The sequence below is a fragment of the Alosa sapidissima genome, chromosome 13 (genome assembly GCF_018492685.1).
Source record: "Alosa sapidissima isolate fAloSap1 chromosome 13, fAloSap1.pri, whole genome shotgun sequence".
Taxonomy (NCBI): domain Eukaryota; kingdom Metazoa; phylum Chordata; class Actinopteri; order Clupeiformes; family Clupeidae; genus Alosa; species Alosa sapidissima.
Genome location: NC_055969.1, coordinates 12,698,088 through 12,713,622, shown reverse-complemented (window position 1 = coordinate 12,713,622; position 15,535 = coordinate 12,698,088). Strand labels below are relative to the sequence as shown.

At 39.6% G+C, this 15,535-nt stretch overlaps 1 protein-coding gene across 3 annotated transcripts in view; it reads right to left on the bottom strand.

The window, feature by feature from the left end:
• Positions 1-7,726, bottom strand: part of pam (peptidylglycine alpha-amidating monooxygenase) — a 53,248-nt gene extending 45,522 nt beyond the window's left edge. For 2 of the 3 annotated variants that reach the window (XM_042059873.1, XM_042059874.1), the window contains exon 1: positions 7,471-7,726. The gene's annotated coding sequence lies outside the window, so the exon portion shown is untranslated. The remainder of the gene's footprint in view (positions 1-7,470) is intronic. The other variant, XM_042059875.1, reaches the window with a different exon arrangement.
• Positions 7,727-15,535: the final 7,809 nt, after the last annotated feature.

The following is a 15,535-nucleotide window of genomic DNA, read 5'->3' as shown; positions in this document are numbered from 1 at the left end:
TCTGCTGTTAAGGCTTAAGCCACTGGCATGTGAAGCCACAATGAAAAAAACAATTCTTACAGATTATCCGATTTAACTATTTTAACTTCATAGTACCGGTATGTATTCTAGACCACAGGAAAAAATAATCATTCTTACACTAGGGAGAAAATGATTTGTTCCACTGCATTCACAAGATTTATCTTATTCTATTTACACTAAAATTGGCAACAAAAAATGTGCTAGTGACCAAATGTGATGGAAATCTGGGAATTCCAGCTCCACTTCACAGCCCAGTACATGCAGCTGAAAGATATACACGGAAACACTGGCCTGCTCCATGAGCAGCCAAGCCAGCACAAGTATGAGGACACATGATGCGCATAGAGTGCATAGAGGCATGGCATGAACCACAGCTTGGGTGACAGAGCGATGGAGAGAGAGAGAGAGAGAGAGAGAGAGGAGGGAGGGCCAAATAAAGAGAGAGAGACAGAGGGTCAGAGAGAGAGAGAGAGAGAGAGAGAGAGAAAGAAAGAGGTGGGAAGGGAGAGAGAGAGAGAAGGAGAGAGAGAGAGAGAGAGAGAGAGAGGAGGGAGGGCCAAATAAAGAGAGAGACAGAGGGTCAGAGAGAGAGAGAAAGAGGTGGGAAGGGAGAGAGAGAGAGAAAGAGAGAGAGAGAAAGAGAGAGAGGGACATAGAGAGATTGAGAGAGGGGGGATGAGAGATAAAAAGCCCAAGGGCAGACAGACCCGATGCCAAGCTATGGGGGTGGAGGCAGGCAGGCAGGCAGGCAGGCAGGCAGGCAGGGACAGCTCTGTGCCAAACACTTTCCATATGCCAGTGGTAGAAAACAGGGCTCTCTTCATCACCAGGAAATCCACAAGTCAACAGAGGCCATGTTGAGCCCAGCACGAGAAGACCATGTTTGGCCTCACTCGGTCAGAGAGTGATGAGACAGCAAAGGGCACCTTGTGTCTCGTCTAAGCAGATTTTTTTTTTGTTAAATATAAATAGATGTGAAAAAATGTTTTGCTGAACACAGATACAATCAGTAAGGCGGAGCACATTTTAATGCTATTTCTGAGACTATTTATATTCAAATCATATCTGATGTTATATTTCTACAACACCGAAAGGAAATGTGTGACATGTTCATTCAAATAGCTGTTCTGTGAAATTATTCAGCAGGTGAACTATGTCATTGGAAATAATTAAGTTTTAACCCTATTGGATTCTGCCAAGTGGCAAGCAGAATATTGAAACATTCATTAAGTCCTGCGCAATCAATTTAATTCAATCGGCAAAGATTCATACGACTTCAAATGGCACATTGAGCCAATTAGGCCATCTAGGTAGAGCTAAAATGTAAAGTGTCAAGGAACAATCAGCCTAAATCTTCAAGAAGGATTTTTTTTGTGGAAATTCTGAATCATGATACAGGTGGTTTAGAAAAAACAGTAAAATAACTGACAGATTAGCTAACAAAAGCGAGAGCAAGAGTTTTTCTGCAATGATGAGAGTAATGTGATTGCTGGCCCTCATATTTTTGTTGGCCATTTTGTTCCACTTAAAAGAAGTGCACTGATTAAGGCCTCAGACTAGTCTCTTGCCAGTGGTTGGTCTTTATACATAATGGTCATGCAGGCTGGAATGTTAAAACGAGATCCGTTTCCAAAGACAATAACTTTTAAAACATAAAAAATGTGCTGAAGCATTGGAGCGATAAAATGGAGCATTTCTTTTAAAAAGTCAACCAATTAAAGACCTTTTCGGGTATTCTTATTATGAATGTCTTAATAATAATCATAACTAATGATGAATTTCCAAGCAGGAGATTGGCCTCTTTTCTCACAAATAATTTAGAAAACAAATATGGTTACATGAGGGACACAAAAATGAGTCCAAAATAATGGTTTACAATATTGTGTTAAAAAGAATCATAATAATGATGTGCAGGGGACACAGGCAATCATAAAGTGAAATGTTGTGGAAGACAGAAATTACTACTTTGGTTCATCCTCTTAATTTCAGAGGGAAAAGCCAGTCTTGTTTGCACTGGGCTTTGGTTCCACTCCAACACCAAAACTTCTTTAAGTTGCGTGCACAGATGTGGACCATCCCCACAGTGCCAGAACGTAATTCTGCCCAAAATCCAAACCACATCTGGCACAACAAGACTATAACTAAGACTAAGTGTAAGAATAACAGGAGGTTAATCACAGACGTGTAACTTCCTCTGAGCCAAACATAACATAGGACAATAAGGACAGCTGGAGGCAAACCAATAGCTGAATAAAGTGTATCATTTTCACATTTTATAGGGCACACTAAGGAACCCACCCATCCCCTTAGGCTGCAAAAGAATCCCAGTGTAAATCAGGCTAAGGTGGAAGGATTGCCTCAGTCTTGAAATTCACGTTATTTTGAAATCCAACGCCATGCACTGACAGTAAACACCTTGGACATTTACACTATGTCATCATACTTGCACCATTCACATGCCATGCATGACTGGACAGAAGTCTTACGCCACAAACAGAATATAGACCAATAGAAGAGAAACCAAGTAAAGAAAAGACAGTAAAGCCTTTCAAGGAGGAATGAAACTGTCTTTTTTTACTAGCCTATAACTGGTAACACTGACAACGGAAACATGTTCCTTGTCAAACTGAACTAGTCAAACAGCAGAAGTATCGTCCTTGTAAAACTGAACTATTCAAACAGCAGACATCTTCCTTGTAAAATTGAACTAGGGTAAAATGAACCATTTCCATTCATGTGAGACCCATAAAATAAACCAGGCCAAATCACGTCTTCTTCTCCATTTCCTTCTAGTTTCGAGGGGACATAATCTCTTGGGCGTCCTCCCTAGTCAGCTCTGTTCCAGGAGATACTTTTCTTTCATACCAACAAAACACAGCCCTCTGGCAAAGGGCTAAGGTCTCACTATATCCCAGCCATGCCAAGCACCTCAGCTCAAATTGCACAAGTGCTCACAATGAGAAAGACAATACTGGTTTTATTTACCTTCACAGTCTATGGGAAGGCAGTGAGTGTAGAGTCATGAAGTCATAAATAACACCATAATAACATCTCTTATTGCATTCCTCATAACTCAAAAATATTTGTAAAAAAGTATGACCCTTTTTGGCAGGACTGAATAGCAAAGCACTGATAATTCCCCATTCTACACACATTCTCAGCTTTTTTATATTTTACGAATACCAGCTGTAGCCTGTCTTCGTGAGTGCAAATCAGCATAGTCAGCAGCATTTCCTTTTTCTCCGCAAGACAGACACCCCACATTCTGCAAGGAGTACAATTACATTTAGCCTAAGAATCTGTAATATTGATGTTAATAGGCAGCTACATTTTAGCATAGCAATCTGCATGACGTCTGCAATTGCGAAGGGTATTGACCTTCGTAGTCGGTTAACTTAACATTTCACAGGCGATGGAAAAACACACGGAAAAAGCATTCCCGGATTCATGACAGCTATTTCTATTGATCCAGTTCTTTCTCTTTCTCTCTCTCTCTCTCTCTCTCTCTCTCTCTCTCTCTTTCTCTCTCTCTCTCTCTCCCTCTCTCTCCTTCCCAAGCAGACACGTTTCCCCTCTAACTGCAAACATCAATCAGCCATACCACAGACTGCCTGGGGAGACCCCACGTTGAATCTGTTACAATTTCAGCTCCAGATATTGAAGCCAGAGTGTTGCTGCAACAGACAAACCCCAAATATAATTGTACACACATCACACTTTAGTTAAAGGACCTTAGAAAGTGAGAAACCCTTCTCCTTGCTTGACAATCAAATGGGTAGGCTAGATTATGAATGGAGTGTGATTCTGGGTTTGGACACTGGGTGCAGACTGAGAGCATTGCAACAACTGACAAAGCCCAAAGATCACAGTACACATGTACACTACCAGTCAAAAGTTTGGAGACACTTAGAAATGTCCATTCCACTCCATTATAGACAGAATACCAGCTGAGATCAGTTGCATTGTTTTTTTAATCAAGGCAGCAGTTTTCTGATTACATTATGTGCATACATTGCAAAAGGGTTCTCCAATATTTTCTCAGTTAGCCTTTCAAAATGATATCAGATTAGTAAACAGAATGTGCCTTTGCAACATTGGATGAATGGTTGCTGATAACGGGCAATGTAGATATTGCATTAAAGATCATTTCTTTCTACAACAGTCGAGATCCCTTTTGCAATTATGTAAGCATAAAACTTAAAACATAGTTTTACAATGTAATCTGAAAACTGCTGCCCTGATACAAAAAACAATGCAAATGATCTCAGCTAGTATTCTGTCTATAATGGAGTGGAATGAAAATTTCTAACTGTCTCCAAACTTTTGACTGGTAGTGTACATACTTTAGCTAAAGGACCTTAGAGAGGGAAAGCCACTTCACCTGGCTTGACAATTAAATGGCTTGGTCATGAATGGGGAATGATTCAGGTATTTGCACAGTTACAGGCAGGCTGAAAGCAAAGCATATTCTGAACCTCAGGAGACATAAGCTTGGAGCCAGGCAGAAGGCATGCATAAAAAAAACTAATGGAGAAGGAACAGAAATAAAAGTGAAGTATTGAATAAAAAGAGAGTGGCAGATAGATAGATAGATAGATAGATAGAGAGAGAGAGAGAGATGAAGAGAGAGAGATGAAGAGAGAGAAGCAGAAGTGGAGTCAACTCAGCATGAGCGATGACGCCATCACACACTGGAGCCAGTGCGAAGGCAACTATGGCAACCACCATGCGCACTGACACTCTGAACACAGCATGTCTGTGTCTACGCAACAGAGGCTAAGAAGCTGCAGTCCTGACGCCGTCACTAAAGATAGGGCCAAAGATGTCTGTTGCAGAGTCTGCGACGCAACACGGCATATCAAAAAACTTTAAATAGATGTGGTGTCACATATTTCTCTGCTACAGGGCAAACATATGGCTGTAGACTAGCAGAAAAAAACAAACAATAATTGGAAAGGATTTTCAAGTGTGACATAAGGAAGAGTGGCTTTCCAAACATGGCCTCAGCTTCAATCATCTGTGTGCGTGTGTGTGTGTGTGTGTGTGTGTGTGTGTGAGGGGTGGGGGGGGATTACAATATTTATGAGACGTCTGAAATGCAAATTCAGAAAAGTAAAGCTTTGTGGAGCAGCCACTACTCAACCACGGTGCAATAAGGTGTGAGGGAGTTTAAGAGTGCCCTATCACGTCACACAGAAGCATGGCCACATATTATCTGGTAGCAAGCCCCTTTAGAAGCATGTGGTATTTATTTTATGTGATAGTCCACTATCACAACAGGCAGTTATTTACATTAAACGATCATGCTAAAAACATTCAAAAGAACCTCAAATTGCATGCAATTTTGAGAACCCCACTTAGCATAAGCCACTATGTTTCAGTGAAACTACATGTCCAACTGTAGGTAGAATGTCATCAACAGGGCCGCAGGAATACTTTAAATTTTCAAAATTCTCAATTATGCTAAAAATAAAACTTTCTAAAGCAATTTACAGCACTATTTAAACTTACAGTCCATGAAAGTGTTAAAAGATTGTAATATGAAACTGTGGTGCAACTGGCAACATCTCAACCACAGATCTGAACCATGTGGTTATTTCGTAATTCCAAGTCACTCTCTCTCTACCCCACTAATTTCCGGTATATCTGAATACACATATAAATGACAAAAAATACTGAAGATAGTAACACTACCTTATTCATAAGTAACAATAACAGCCAACTGTTACACAGAAATCATTTGGATTTATGTTCTATAGCTGGCAAAAGCTGCATGGTATGTTATGAATAAGACTTCCCAGAAAAGAAAAAAGATTGAGAGGGCCTGATATAGTCTTTCCGCTTACTCTGCAAAAGAACCGATGAAACATGTTTTGTGTCAACACATTAGGATTCACATACCATAGACTTCTATTAATTTCACCACAACTTTCAATAGAGGCGATTCTCATGCCAAAAGACCTATGGACCTATGATTAGCATTAATGATGCACAATATAATTATCAAAAAAACATGTTGATAATGTACCATATGACAATATCATGCAAAATATCATGAAATCAAAAAATCAAAAAACAATCAAAAAATTGTCATTTAAATGTGTAAACAAACTATTTATCTATCTATGTATCTACATCATCATATAATGCCGGTGACATTACAACTGCCTAGTGCCTACCCTTGCATGGTTTAATTGTAATATCTTTAAATATATACTCTATATAGCCAGGCCTACCCTTGAATGTTTCAGATTTCTGAAACATTACAGATATTTGATTAAAGATATAGAGAGGTTGATCTATAAAGTGTCTTCAATGCTTAGGCCTATAATGTTTTAAGCCATATTCAATATAACTTCAATATGATGAATAATGAAAGTTGGCATAAGAATTAAGTAACCTTTACAATAATCCTACAGACACTGAAAGGTCATATACCAGTAGATTCAGGTAAGCTTGCTCAGAAAATACATGATAGTGATGCCATTCCAGATCAATTCTCCTCTCTTTGATTCGGCCAGCATTAGGATGACACAAATGCATGACTAAACTGAAGCATCTGTTGGAATGTAGAATTAAACTGACAGTGTCCTTGAAGTGAGAAAAACACTTGAGAGCTTGGTTCAGTCAACACTTAGGCTATTTACTAACAGTTTACATACATTTATCTTTGTTTGTGTGTACTGTTTAGAGGCTATATTTATCTAGCCTACAATAGGAAATAGACAGTATACACATAGACAAAGTATAATATGTGGGAATACATTTCTCTTTGTCTATACAAACAGTATGTTCATACTGTTTAGGCTGCATTCATCTATCTAATATATTTATCCAAGTATTAGACCAGCTGAAACTTAATTTAGTGCTTCAGAGAGCATGCATGGTGCCTGATTGACTTGGCAGCATGATGTCCAAGAGGACTCCGTGGGACACAGTTCAAGTAGCCCCTTGCCAGGCAAGTTGTTCACTCGGCATTAAAAACTGAACAGATGAGGACATTTACACAAATAGATTTGGTGGTTTAATGCTTTTAGACAAAGCTTAGCAGCCTTTCAAAATGTGGGCTGTTGCATGCTAAAAATAAAGTTGTAACTGCTTAGCTAGCCTGCTAACTGGACAATGTTAATGTCACTGTTACTTACTTTGCATTTTTCATAACGGGATATAGAGTGAGTTTTCTCTGCATAGATATTTCAAAACATTACTATCCCCCCCCCTCATTTGACATGCCAATGGTCATTAGAATAGCGTCGAAAATTAGCTAGCTGAATACTGCTGTTCGTGACGTAGATTGGCTCCACAACAAAGTTCAGTAAAATCCAGAGGTAAAATCCCGTGAACCACCGCACGCATTTAAGTAAACGACAGTCTGGTAAAACTTTTCCTACGAGACTGGCTCGAAGACTAGTTATGATAGAGCTAGAGAATATGCCCAGATTTGCTTACTTGTATTGTTTTCACTCCCGTCACTTGAAGTCTTCAGTTCACTCACTCTCACTATTCATTTCACTTGTTTCCTATGGTTTCAACTCCGTCTACCGCTCAGACTGGAGGGGAGGGGAGATAATAAGACGTAGCGTCGGCCTACAATCGTATAATCGTTATTAAGTCATTAAATATCGAATAGTGGCCACGTGAGTCTGGTAGCTGGTAGAGGATGTGATCCTGTGCACGTACTACTTTGTTCCCAAATGTGGTCAACGCAATGCGGGATAAGACAGATCCTACTGTAATGTTGGGCGGGGAAATATTTTGTTCATGTTGCATTGCGTCAACCTCCGGTTCATTCGAAGCGCATAAGTTGTTGCATTTGTCCCACTTAGGCATATTGTTAAGTACAGTAACCTAATTAGATATCTCTTTTGTAAAGCAATAGTCAGATATGAAATATGAAATATGTGTACGCCTGATAATTGTGCACTTAATGACATTATAAATATGGGTGGATACTCATAACGCCCTTATTAAATGAATGTAGGCCTACATTAGTGTAGAGTCAAAGATAAAGACTAGTAGCCAAACAGCTGGTTATGAACAATGTTGTACTTATGTAACAATGTATAACTTATGTAGCCTAAATAGAGTAGCCATTACCAAGGACCTATAGGACTCAACCAGGTAGGCCTACTCAATTACAGCTTTTAGAAATGGTTTAGAAATAACTTCACTAAGTTGGTGCGTTTTGACTGACAAACTAGTGTTGAGTTACAGAATTCAGAGACCAGAGATAGAGCATTCTCCACCCTTAGGCTATTTACCTCTTCACATGCAGGTCAGAGTTTACTCTCGGTGATCCATATCATTTATGAATTCTTGTTATAAAAGACACACCTGTATTCTACTGACAGACACACATATTGGTTGCATATATGCAAAACCAACAAATTCATTTGTGAAATTTGTCATGTAATTTTGTCTATGTTATTGTAACTAGGCTACTCGCAGTGACTAAAATGAGTAAGGGCATTCAAAATCTAAATGTAGCCTATAATGTATGTATCAACATTTAAAGAATTACCCTATATGAATTATGTTTTCATTTACAATAGCCATTTAGAGAACTGTTGTTATGTACCGTTTATTCATATTTACTGAGTTACTACAATAAAGACAACCATTGTACAATCCATCTAGGTGGGGTAAAAGTAATACTCACTGCACTCACTAATATGGAGGACGTTTAAAGCTATTTAGATATGTATATTATGCTAATAACTATTATTAATATCTCGATACAAATTATTATTATTTAGGGTATTACTCATACCAATGCACATACTGTATGTCACATCCCTACTGGGTATCCAGAAATTTGTCTGCATCTGCTATGTCGGCTACAGCTTGACACAAAGGGGTTAATGCTACACGTATATCTAGTTGTACTTTATGTTGGACGTGCTTACTTACAACTTCCCTCTTCCCTATCCTGACTATCCCTTTTCTTCCTCCCTTGACTCACTTGCATTGTTATTCTGTATCCTAGTGGCACTGTACCATTATTGTACCTTTATTGTGCCTTGATTGTGCCTTGATCACGTGCCTTGTCCAATGTCCATGGTAGGTCTTCATGATTTGTACTTGTTTAATTTATCAGCATCAGTCTAAGCAGCTATATTATGACTAATATCAGTGTCATTAATCCTGGTGGTAAGTGGTAAGAAGTACTGACGAACATCCTGAAGGACTATAACAGAGGGCAGTAGCAGTTGACCTAATTAACTAAATATTGACAATAGTGTGGAAAGATGTTTCCTGGCTTTGCAATGTCTGGATTTCTTAGTTTATGTCTCAGTTGTACTGTTCCATTGCTCCACCTCTGTGTGTGTGTGTGTGTGTGTGTGTGTGTGTGTGTTGTTTTAGGAAGAGGCATTGTAGCACATCAATTCTATTAACTCATGCTGTGTGTCGCAGTGTAGTAGAACCATTAGAAAAAATCCTGTTCCCAATCCTGTAGTTGAAAGAAGTTGTTCTTCAGGCTCTAATAAAAGGTTGTGATTATCATAATGTGGTTAGTTATCATTGATGTAGAACTGCGGGTCTTAATCAGTCATCTCAGCGTTGCGGAAAGCAAGGCTGCATGAGTCTGGTCGATGGACTGTCATAGCGCAGTGATCTATTCCCATATGGATCCAGCAGTCAGCAGCAGGATAGGAGATGAATCTGCTTGAGAGGCAGTGCCGAGGGGGTGTGACAGACAGCAAAGCCCAGCAGGCTTTATAGCCTCTTATAGGCTAAGCATTACTCAGATTCCAATGCCAAATGAATCATGACAGCACCGAAAATCAGAAGAAGGATTAAGAAATTAGGTATTCAAAACATTGGAAACAAGGCAATCAGATCTTAATTGCCTTCAATTGGATTGGGTATTCCGAATCTCAGAGTAATAATACCTCTTAGCTACTGGGAAATCTTGTACGTGGGATAAAAAAAAAATACTGTGCCAGGTGCATACACACACTCACACACATAAACACACACACACATACAAACATACACACACGCACACACACACACACACACACATAAACACACACACACACACACACACACATACAAACACACACACACACACACATAAACACACACACACACACACACACACACACACATAAATACACACACACACACACACACATACAAACATACACACACGCACACACACATAAACACACACACACACACACACACACATAAACACACACACACACACACACATAAATACACACACACACACACACTTTTTTCTGCTCTATTCCTCATTCCCGCACTCTCCAGTCTCATTTAAGCACTGTAGTGGCATAATACAATTTAATTTCCCAGCAGCAGCTTGTGCAAAGATAAGCCCAGCTGTGGATTTTTTTATTTCTACGCAATAGGCATATATTAGATACTGATCTGTGGAGGTGTCACAGAATGACAGTCTCTCAAGTCATTCACGAAAAGTTATGAAGAAGGTTGTGTGCGCAGACTGAGCACTGAAGCCAGAATAATATTCTGATATCCTAACTGCATCATATGTGACTATTCTGAGAGAGTGGATTGACTGAAGGAAAAGCAACAAAGAAGGATGAGCTTTACTGTTATCAAGACATCTTGGTTTATGACCTCATGAAATAAAGATCTGTTTTTATTATCTTGTTATCTTTTTTTATATATAGTCTACCTATCTAGAATAAACAATAAGAATTTGATTAAGGAATTAAGAACCAGTGTCAAGACGACAGCATTATATGGAGCAAAATAATGTACTTTTCTGTTTGTGTTGCCCAGCTCATGCAGCGGTGTTATCTTGGGTTTGCGGCCACTAAACTAGATGACACTGCCATCTAGTGGTATATTGCAGTAAGGCAATGTAACTGTAATAGCTCAATAGTTTTAGTAATTACTTGCAGTAGAAAATCCTCAGATCTTTTTTGTCTAAAAACATTAGAATATATGGCATCTGATGTCTGATTTTCATAGTGCTCTTCCTTGTTTAATATACAAATCCACAACAAACAAAACAACCCCAGTGCCCTGGTTATTTTGCCAATATTACAGTAACATAGAATACCTGAAAAACTGCTTAATAAAAAGGCAGAGAGATACTAAGATCATTAGCAGGTGAAAGGTGAGTGAATCTGGGCAATGGCTACATTTAATTAAAAAATCACATGTAACCCCAGCTCTGCAGATCCCCCTGCACACTAAGCACGGCACAGAATGAATTTCAAGAAGGAGGGCAAAATTTAAAGAGAGTATTCCATTCACCTCTACTGCTTTGACATGTACAGAATGCCCTGCAGTGGTGTCTGGGAGAGGGAGATGGGTCTACTCACTTGGCTTCGACTTCCTGTTGCATCCCACACACACACACATACACACACACACACACACCGTGCATGAGGAGTTGATAAATGACTTTGCGGCAGAGGAAACAAAGAATCCCACCCCGAATAGACCTCAGCGCCATGACATGAATTAAAAGCATGTGTGCTGTCAGGTATCTGTCTTCCATCGAAGCCTAAAAATGTCACATTTGACCAAATAGACTGATAGCCTTTGTGTTATGTAATGAGAATGTAATCAGTATATGTGTGTGTGTGTGTTTGTGTGTGTGTGTGTGTGTGTGTGTGTGTGTGTGTGTGTGTGTGTGTGTGTGTGTGTGTGTGTGTGTGTGTGTGTGTGTGTGTGTGTGTGTGTGTGTGTGTTTGTCTTCTGCCAACACTTACCAGGAATGGGCTTGTGCAGTATTTGAGTGTGTCTGCATCTACCAGAGAAGAGAAGGGAATTGCTTTTTAAAAATAAACCATAAAATGCTGTTTATATAACTTTAACAGGATCTGACCTTTCAAGAAGAAATTTCATCATTTACATGGAAATGTATTCACTAATATTTTTTCGAATGAAAAAAAGTAATTCTCTCAAATAGGTCTACTCACGTAATTTCCAATATTTTTTAAAAAGGACATTTGAAAGTCTTCTTAATATTTCTCCATATAAAATATGCTCAGTGCTTCACCTTCAAAGCAGCTTGGACTCTGGCATCAATTCTGCTGACATTGCTGTAGTAGAATGTAAGAATTCATATTGGCATGTGGAGGATATCTTAGAGAGTCCTTTTCAAATTCAATTGGATGTAGATTTTGTTTCAGCAGAGCAAAGGGAGAGAAATGCTTGTGAGCACGGTATGCTTATCCTTGAACTCATGCTGCTTCATGTTAAGGATTTTGTATTCGAGTACTAAAGTACGTACTAAAACTGCACCACAATCGTTCATGATCTAGTGAAGCACATGTCCAGCATCCTTTGCCACAATAAATCAATGTGGCCTTGAGCATGGTTAGAAACATTTTTGAAAGAGAAACACTGAAGGAAATATCCAAAAGAAGCATTGTGACGTCCAGTATGTCCAAATGTACAAACGTGTGCAATTGAATGCAATGCAGCATACAACTATAAAAAGATAAAAAGCAATTTACGTCATGGCTTAGAAACATTGAGGGATAATCGTAAAAAAAGAGAATCTTGGTTTAAAAAAAAAAAAAAAAAGGTCTAAAGGGATGGGGCACTCAGTCCGGTTCTTTTGAGGTCTGGGGGACTGGGCCGTGGGCTGGATAAACTGCAGCTAAACAAATAATCCTTGGACTCCAGCAGTGAACTCCAAGGTTACTTTGACACGGCGCTCTCTGCCAGGACCAAAGCTGTGTCCTTTCAGCCGTGCCACTAAAGCCTCTTGGTCATCCAGTGCAACTGGGTCTATGTGCTTTCACATTTCAGCTGCAGTGTGGGGAAGGGAAATTATAAAGGAAATGATCATTGTGATAATAGGCCATTGATCCGTTGTTTATTATTCGCTTTAAAAATGTCTCTCCCCCGTAAGCTCTTGGAAGGCTACAGGAATAATACTCTGGAGTCTGAACTGTTTTTACTGTCCGGCTTTGAAATCAGTGGCATGGAAAGACCTCCTTTGGTTTTCTCAACCACTTTTAAATGGCTTCTTCCACTGTGTTTGCAAACAATTATGATTATGTCTTGCAACATTTTCCTTATAAATATTAGTATAATGTTTTCTCCAAAATATTAGTGTTTACATAGAGTCAACGGGGAACAGATTGAACTGAATGTGCATATCTTTCAAAACAGACATTTAAAATATCAAAACCCCAAGTGTTGTTTCTAAGCAGCAGTTTCTGAAACTATGCAAAACAGCCACAAGCTGTTCTGTGTACATTGTTACTTGACATGCAATTGTATCTATGAACAGTACAGAGCGGCATTTAAGATGAATGATTCCATCTTCTGATTTCCACAACCAGCAATTCACCAGAGAAACAGGGTAATCCAGATATGAGTGTATTATCGCTGCATGGATCCATTAATGAACTATTAAAATAACAGAATAGCTATTGGGAGCAAAAAGACTGAGATACTCTTCAGAAGCAAACCAGCCCTGAAGATATAGCCATGGTAACTGTTCAAGAATCAAAGATTCCACTCACTCTCTCAATGGCATAGTTGCTTCAGTTTCAAAGAGGAATTCATGAATTTATGAATTCATTTCTTTGTCTCGTATTCTTCTGTTGAAATGTGTTTGTCTTTTATCCTTCTTTTGTAAACTGTCAGTGATATGGTAGTTACATTAATTGGTTGGACACATCATCGATCGGTGATATTACCTATAGTCCTCGGGTGTTTTGGGTCCTCCGATTCATCCACCCTCACCCAGGCAAACTGGCCAGGAGTGATTTGCCCACGGCTTGTCCCCTCTGATCCATAGCCATCTTGAGGCTCTCCCTGTCACCTCTGAAGCTCTACTGAAGCTCTGCTCTACTCTTTGACATGCCCCAGCCATGCCTAGGAGGCTGTAAGCTTTGCACAGTGATTTCCCTGCTCCCCACTTCAATAGGCAGTGTGCACGCCACCCACTCCCATCTGTGACACTCCTCCACCAGCTCTGCATTCCTCCCTTTTCCTTTTCCTGTGGTGGTGCAGCCGTATTCACACTGCAAGGATGAACTGAGTTGTGTACGGAGGCAGTAAACACACTTTGCTCACGCTGATTAGTAGGCTGGAAAGAGAATGTCTGTTTGTGTATGGCCATTTATACCAACCACATATGTGTGTATGCAAATCGCTGAAGAATGCTATTGAAAAACCATCTCCTTAAATCCAAATGGAGACATCGAGTTGACCGAGTTGATCCAATGTAGTTAAGAGCAGGTAAAACTTGAGGCTGACTTGCAAAAGAATAGTTCTTTATTCTGGATGTTACATCAGATCTCTAAGCACAGCACAGCAAAGTGTTGCAAAGTGAAGACAAGACCATGAACTTACATGTAGAACACTCATGGAGATTAATATAGTGACAGGATATACATTCCTGTCTGGGGGCAGATTGGAGAGGGGCAGGTAGTGATGTGACCTTCCTGGGTAGATTTAATTAAGATGTCTCTTCTGGGGTGAGCAATTAGTTAGGTACCCAATTTGCCGTTCTGTCTGCTTACAATACATATTCTGATCTCAGCCATTTCTGTGGCTGAGACAAAAAGACAGTAACAATAACTGTGAGCTCCATCCTGCCCGACCACCTCTTTAGTTTCTGAGACCAGCATGATATCAGGTCTTAGGGTGGTCTCCACAATGCCTTTAGGGAATCGATTCACTTCCCTAGGTCCACCCTCATCTGCCAGTGAAGCTTGTGATTCTCGGTGTGTGTCTCCGTGATCTGAGATGCTTTCTAGTCATTGGTGACTCAGTGATTACCCTCAGTGCTTCAGCGATGGCGACCCTCCCCCCTAAGGCTTTAGTGCAGCTGCTGAGGATGTGTTCCAGTGTTCCTTTTCATTGGTACAACCCTAAATCAGAAAAAGTTGGGACGTTGTGTAAAATGCTAATAAGAACAGAATGTGATCATATACAAATCTAGTAAACTCATATTTAGTTGCAAAAAGACACAGACAACATATCAAATGTTGAAAATGACAAATTTGACTATTTCATGGAAAATATATGTTAATTTTGAATTTTATATCAGCAACAAAGTTCAGACAGGGGTAACAAAAGGTTGGAAAAGTTGTGTAATGATAAAGAAAACAAAAGGAGGAATGTTTCACAACTAATTAGGGTAACTGGCAACATGATTGGGCATGAAAAAGAGCATCCCAGAGAGGCAGGGTCTTGGGGAGTTCATCATCTACAGGACATAATATAATTAAAACATTCAGAGAATCCAGAGAAATCTTTGCAAACAAGGGATAGAGCTGAAAAACAATATTGGATGGCCGTGGTCTTTTGGACCTCAGAGGGCACTGCATCAAAACCAGACCTGTTTCTGTAAAGAAAATCATTGTGTGGGCTCAGGAAAATCTCTGATAACTATTGTTTATGTGCACAGTTTGATACTCAATTCAAAAACATGCAACAGCCAAAATTGTATTGATCATGATGAGGTCAGGGGGTGTTTGTTCAAAAAAGGCTGAGAACCACAGAGGGAGAGTCCAGATGCTGAAATGGCCAGCAACTGCAATCC